This window comes from Bos javanicus, chromosome 14 (assembly GCF_032452875.1).
Source record: "Bos javanicus breed banteng chromosome 14, ARS-OSU_banteng_1.0, whole genome shotgun sequence".
NCBI classification, from domain to species: domain Eukaryota; kingdom Metazoa; phylum Chordata; class Mammalia; order Artiodactyla; family Bovidae; genus Bos; species Bos javanicus.
Window position 1 is genome coordinate 65,918,305 of NC_083881.1, and position 7,470 is coordinate 65,925,774.

Genomic DNA, 7,470 nt, shown 5'->3' on the forward strand with positions numbered 1-7,470 from the left:
TGGAGATGAAGACATCTGCTGTCAGGTAGAAGAATGGACTGAAAGGACTCCAAAGACTGTGCCAAGTGAGCAGGCAAAGGGGGAGGACCAAGGATAACACCCTGGGGCAGGCAAGGCGGGACAAAGGGCCAGCAGAGTTAATAGTAGGCAATTGAAGAAAGCAGGGAAAACCACTAGACCATTCAGGTATGACCTAAATCAAATCCCTTATGATTATACAGTGGAAGTGAGAAATAGATTTAAGGGCCTAGATCTGATAGATAGACTGCCTGATGAGCTATGGAATGAGGTTCATGACATTGTATAGGAGACAGGGATCAAGACCATCCCCATGGAAAAGAAATGCAAAAAAGCAAAATGGCTGTCTGAGGAGGCCTTACAAATAGCTGTGAAAAGAAGAGAAGCGAAAAGCAAAGGAGAAAAGGAAAGATATAAGCATCTGAATGCAGAGTTCCAAAGAATAGCAAGAAGAGATAAGAAAGCCTTCCTCGGTGATCAATGCAAAGAAATAGAGGAAAACAGTAGAATGGGAAAGACTAGAGATCTCTGCAAGAAAATTAGAGATACCTAAGGAACATTTCATGCAAAGATGGGCTCAATAAAGGACAGAAATGGTATGGACCTAACAGAAGCAGAAGATATTAAGAAGAGGTGGTAAGAATACACAGAAGAATTGTACAAAAAAAGATCTTCACGACCCAGATGATCACGAAGGTGTGATCACTGACCTAGAGCCAGACATCCTGGAATGTGAAGTCAGGTGGGACTTAGAAAGCATCACTACAAACAAAGCTAGTGGAGGTGATGGAATTCCACCTGAGCTATTTCAAATACTGAAAGATGATGCTGTGAAAGTGCTGCCCTCAATATGCCAGCAAATTTGGAAAACTCAGCAGTGGCCACAGGACTGGAAAAGGTCAGTTTTCATTCCAATCCCAAAGAAAGGCAATGCCAAAGAATGCTCAAACCTCTGCACATTTGCACTCATCTCACATGCTAGTAAAGTAAAGCTCAAAATTCTCCAAGCCAGGCTTCAGCAATACGTGAACCGTGAACTTCCTGATGTGCAAGCTGGTTTTAGAAAAGGCAGAGGAACCAGACATCAAATTGCCAACATCCACTGGATCATGGAAAAAGCAAGAGAGTTCCAGAAAAACATCTATTTCTGCTTTATTGACTATGCCAAAGCCTTTGACTGTGTGGATCACAATAAACTGTGGAAAATTCTTCAAGAGATGAGAATACCAGACCACCTGACCTACCTCTTGAGAAATCTGTATGCAGGTCAGGAAGCAACAGTTAGAATTGGACATGGAACAACAGACTGGTTCCAAACAGGAAAAGGAGTACGTCAAGGCTGTATATTGACACCCTGCTTATTTAACTTATATGCAGAGTACATCATGAGAAACGCTGAACTGGAAGAAACACAAGCCGGAATCAAGATTGCCGGGAGAAATATCAATAACCTCAGATATGCAGATGACACCACCCTTATGGCAGAAAGTGAAGAGGAACTCAAAAGCCTCTTGATGAAAGTGAAAGAGGAGAGTGAAAAAGTTGGCTTAAAGCTCAACATTCAGAAAGTGAAGATCATGGCATCCGGTTCCATCACTTCATGGGAAATAGATGAGCAAACAGTGGAAACAGTGTCAGACTTTATTTTGGGGGGCTCCAAAATCACTACAGATGGTGACTGCAGCCATGAAATTAAAATACACTTAGTCCTTGGAAGGAAAGTTATGACCAACCTAGATAGCATATTCAAAAGCAGAGACATTACTTGGCCAACAAAGGTCCGTCTAGTCGAGGCTATGGTTTTTCCTGTGGTCATGTATCGATGTGAGAGTTGGACTGTGAAGAAGGCTGAGCGCCGAAGAATTGATGCTTTTGAACTGTGGTGTTGGAGAAGACTCTTGAGAGTCCCTTGGACTGCAAGGAGATCCAACCAGTCCATTCTGAAGGAGATCAGCCCTGGGATTTCTTTGGAAGGAAAGATGCTAAACCTGAAACCCCAGTACTTTGGCCACCTCATGTGAAGAGCTGATTCACTGGAAAAGACTCTGATGCTGGGAGGGATTGGGGGCAGGAGGAGAAGGGGACGACAGAGGATGAGATGGCTGGATGGCATCACTGACTCAGTGGACGTGAATCTGAGTGAACTCAGGGAGTTGGTGATGGACAGGGAGGCCTGGTGTGCTGCGATTCATGGGGTCACAAAGAGTTGGACACGACTGAGCAACTGAACTGAACTGAACTGAAGGAGGGATGAGGGTCACTGGACATCTAGAGAAAATAAACTTCAAGGAGGAGATTCCCTGTCACTTGTTTTGGCACATTTCTTAGATGCTTAAGAAATGTGTGGTGAACAAATGTGTGGTGAACAAGTAAATACTGAGTCTCTATCTGACTTTAGAGCAAGCCTTTATGTTTGTGTTCATTTAAACTACCATGGTCATGACTATTGTCTTTGGAGCCAGATGGAATTTTGGGCTAGAGCCCAGCTCTGCACTTGCCAGTTGGGTGGCCTTGGACCAGGTACTCAGTCCCCAGATGAAGATTATAACTCACCTCACTAATTGATCAATAGAGGGAGCTGACTAGGTAAACTCAGGTACAAGCACATAGGGGGATGCTGGGAGCAGGTACTAGGAAAGATATTGATTTTTATGAACTGATAGAAAAAAATTATCTCAGTGATACTGAGGCATTTCCAGAATGGAGCAATTTAGAAAACCACTCTTCAATTCTCCAGGTACAAAGATCTGTATTTAAATTAGTGGAAAGTTAAAGAAGGTATGTACCAATGTAATAACAGCAGTTACTCAAGGGTGGGGATTGAAGTTGGGGGATTATGCATGTTTGAGTTCTCCTTATATGGCTTGATTTTTTTAATGTATTCAACTATTCTATGTATAATTATAAATTAATTCATTTAAAAAATAAGTTCAAAAACATCTATCATTTAGTGTTGCAGTGAAGACTAAAATGAGACAATGACTATAAATCTCATTGCCTACCACAAAAGAATGCTCTGTTACACTGTTCCTTATCACTGTACACACTGCACTGTCTTTGAAATAACCACTCGACACACTTTTTTTTTTTTGGAGGTTTGAGAATAGATGGTGGAGTAGAAGGACTTGAGCTCACTCTCTCACAAAAACACCAAAGTCACAACTAGCTGCTGAATGGCCATCTACCAAAAAGACTCAAACCTACCAGAAGGGATGCTCCACATCCAAAGACAAACAAGAAGCCGCAACAAGATGGCGGGAGGGGTGCATTCACAATACACTCAAATCTCATACTCACCAGGTGAGTGACCCACACTGGAAAATAATTATATCACAGAGGCTCTCCCATAGGAGTGAGGGTTCAGAGCCCCATGTAAGACCCCCCAGTCTGTGGTTCTGGCATTGGGAAGAGAAGCCCACAGAGCCTTTGGCTTTGAAAGTCAGTGGGGCTTGATCACAGGAACTCCACAGGGTTGAGAGAAACAGAAACTCCACTCTTGGAGGGCATACACACAAGCTTGTGTGTACCAGGACCCAGGGAAAAAGCAGTGATTTCACAGGAGCCTCAGTCAGACCTATCCACTGGTCTGGGAGGATCTCCTGGGGAGACGGGGCAGCAGTGGCTCGCTGTGGGGACAGGGCTTACTCACTGGCATGAGTTCTCCTCAAAACTGCCATTTGTCACCAAGACCTGGGCCCACCCAACAGCCTGTCAGTTCCAATAGTGAGATGTCTCAGGCTAAATGATGAACTGGATAGGAACACAGCCGTACACATCACAGACAGATTGATTAAAGTCTTTCTGAGCCCACAGCTGCCTCTAAACTGATCCCTTCACACAGCTTTGCTTACCAGAAGACAAGACCTAGCTCCACCCACAGTGGGTAGGCACTGATCCCTTCCACCAGGAAGCCTGCACAAGCCTCTTAGACCAGCCACACTCACCAGAGGGCAGACATCAGAAGCAGGAGGAAATATAATCTTGCAGCCTACAGAACAGAGATCTCAAACACAGAAGGCTAGACAAAATGAGATGGCAGAGAAGTGTATTCTGGAAGAAAGAACGAGATAAAATTCCAGAAAAACAGCTAAGTGAAGTGAAGACAGGCAACCTATCCCCAAAGAATTCAGAATAATGATTAAAAAAAAAAAAAGATCCAAGATCTTGGAGAAAGAATGGGGTGGTGTAATAGAACAGGAAAATACAAGAAATGTTTAACAAAGAACTAAAAGATATAAAGAACTAGCAAACAGAGTTGAGCAATATAATATCTGAAATGAAAAATACATGAGAAAGAATCAATAGCAGAATAAATGAGGCAGAAAAATGGATAAGTGGGAAGACAGAGAGGTGGAAATAACTGCCACAGAACAAAGTAAAGAAAAAAGAATGAAAAGAAATGAGGACAGTCTCAGAGACCTATGGGACAACATCAAATGTACCAATATTCGCATTATAGGGGTCCCAGAAGAAGACAGAAAGAAAGGGCCCAAGAAAATATTTGATGATATAATAACTGAAAACTTCCCTAACATGAGAAAGGAAACAGTCACCCAATTCAGGAAGCAAAGAGAGACTCATACAAGATAACCCCAAGGTAGAACATGCCAAGACATTTGGCAAAATTGAAGGGCAAAGAGAAAATATTAAAAGCAACAAGGGAAAAGTAGCAAATAACACACAAAGGAATCCCTAGAATGTTTTTCAGCATAAACTCTGCAGGCCAGAGGGAGTGGCAAGATATATTCAAAGTGACAAAAGGGAGAAATCTACAGCCAAGAGTACTCTACCAGCAAGGCTCTTGTTCAGATTCAATGGTGAAGTCAAAGGCTGTACAGACAAGCAAAAGCAAAGAGATTCAGTGCCACTAAACTAGCTTTACAAAAAAAATGCTAAAGGATCTTCTCGGAGAGGAAAAGAAAAGGCCACAATGAGAAACAAGGAAATTACATATGGGAAAGCTCAATGGTAAAGGCAAACATGCAGTAAAGGTAGAAAATCATTCACACACAAACATATCAAAACCAGCAATTGTGAGAAGAGTACAAATGTGGGATATTGGAAATGCATTTGAAATTAAGAGACCAGCAACGTAAAACAATCTTGCATACATACAGACTGCTTATGGGGACCACCAACCAAAAATCTACAATAGATACACACACACACACACAAAAGAAACTAATCCAAGCACAAACTAAAGATAGTCATCAAATCACAAGAGTACAAAAGAGGAAGGGAAGAAAAAAGACTATGAAAAATAAATCCAAAGCAATTAACAATATAGCAATAAGAACATCAGATCAGATTAGATCAGTCACTCAGTCGTGTCCGACTCTTTGCGACCCCATGAATCGCAGCACACCAGGCCTCCCTGTCCATCACCAACTCCCGGAGTTCACCCAGCCTCATGTCCCTCGAGTCAGTGATGCCATCCAGCCATCTCATCCTCTGTCGTCCCCTTCTCCTCCTGCCCCAAATCCCTCCCAGCATCAGAGTCTTTTCCAATGAGTCAACTCTTCCCATGAGGTGGCCAAAGTACTGGACTTTCAGCTTTAGCATCATTCCTTCCAAAGCAATCCCAGGGCTGATCTCCTTCAGAATGGACTGGTTGGATCTCCTTGCAGTCCAAGGGACTCTCAAGAGTCTTCTCCAACACCACAGTTCAAAAGCATCAATTCTTCGGCACTCAGCCTTCTTCACAGTCCAACTCTCACATCCATACATGACCACAGGAAAAACCATAGCCTTGACGAGACTAACTTTTGTTGGCAAAGTAATGTCTCTGCTTTTGAATATGCTATCTAGGTTGGTCATAACTTTCCTTCCAAGGAGCAAGCGTCTTTTAATTTCATGGCTGCAGTCACCATCTGCAGTGATTTTGGAGCCCAGAAAAATAAAGTCTGACACTGTTTCCACTGTTTCCCCATCTATTTCCCATGAAGTGATGGGACCAGATGCCATGATCTTCGTTTTCTGAATATTGAGCTTTAAGCCAACTTTTTCACTCTCCACTTTCACTTTCATCAAGAGGCTTTTTAGTTCCTCTTCACTTTCTGCCATAAGGGTACATATTGGTAATTAACTTAAATGTAAATGGATTAAATGTGCCAACTGAAAAATATAGACTGGCTAAAACAATACAAAGACAAGACTTGTATATATGCTGTCTACAAGAGATCCACTTCAGATCTAGGGAAACATAAAGACAAAGTGAGGGGATGGAAAAGTTATTCCATGCAAATGGAAATCCAAAGAAAGCTGAAGTAGCTATTTTCATATCAGACAAAATAGATTTTAAAACAAACACTGTTAAAAGAGACAAAAAAAAAAGACACTACATAATGATCAAGGTATCAACCCAAGAAGATAGAACAACTGTAAATATATCTGCACCCAACATGCTGCTGCTGCTGTTAAGTCGCTTCAGTCCTATCCGACTCTGTGCGACCCCATAGACGGCCTCACACCAGGCTCCCCCGTCCCTGAGATTCTTCAGGCAAGAACACTGGAGTGGGTTGCCATTTCCTTCTCCAATGCATGAAAGTGAAAAGTGAAAGTGAAGTCGCTCAGTCGTGTCCGACTCTTAGTGACCCCATGGACTGCAGCCTACCAGGCTCCTCAGTCCATGGGATTTTCCAGGCAAGAGTACTGGAGTGGGTTGCCATTGCCTTCTCTGGCACCCAGCATAGAAGCACCTCAAAATATAAGGTAAAGAGTAACAGTGATAGAAAGAGAAATTGACAGTAAACCAATAATAGTGGTGGACTGTAACACCCAACTTATGTCAATGGATAGATCATCTAGACAGAAATCAATAAACACAGGTCTTAAATGACACATTAGACCATGTTGTCTTCACTGATACTTAGAGAGCATTCCATCTAAAAGGAGAAGAATACACATTCTTTTCAAGTGCACAGGAAACATTCACCTGAGTAGATCACATGCTGGGCCACAAAGAAAGCATTGGTAAATTTAAGAAAACTCAAGTCTTATCAAACGTCTTTTCCAGACACAACACTGGGACGTTAGAAATCAACTACAAGGGAAAAAACTGTAAAAAACAAACACACGGAGGCTAAAAAATATGCTATTAAATAATCAATGGATCACTGAAGAAATCAAAGAGGAAATTTAAAAAAAACACCTAATGGCAAATGACAATGAAAACACGATTAACCAAAACCCATGGGATGCAGCAAAAGCAGTTCAAGGAAGGAAGTTTATAGCAATACAATTTTTCTCAGGAAATAATAAAAATCTCAAGCAACCTAAACTTATACCTGAAGCACTTAGAGAAAAAAGAACAAATAAAACCCAAATTTAGCAGAAGGAATGAAATAATAAAGAGAAGAGCATAAATAAATGAAATTTATTTATTTAGAGAAGAGGACAATAGCAAAGATCAATGAAACTAAGAGCTGGTTCTTTGAAAAGATAAACAAAATT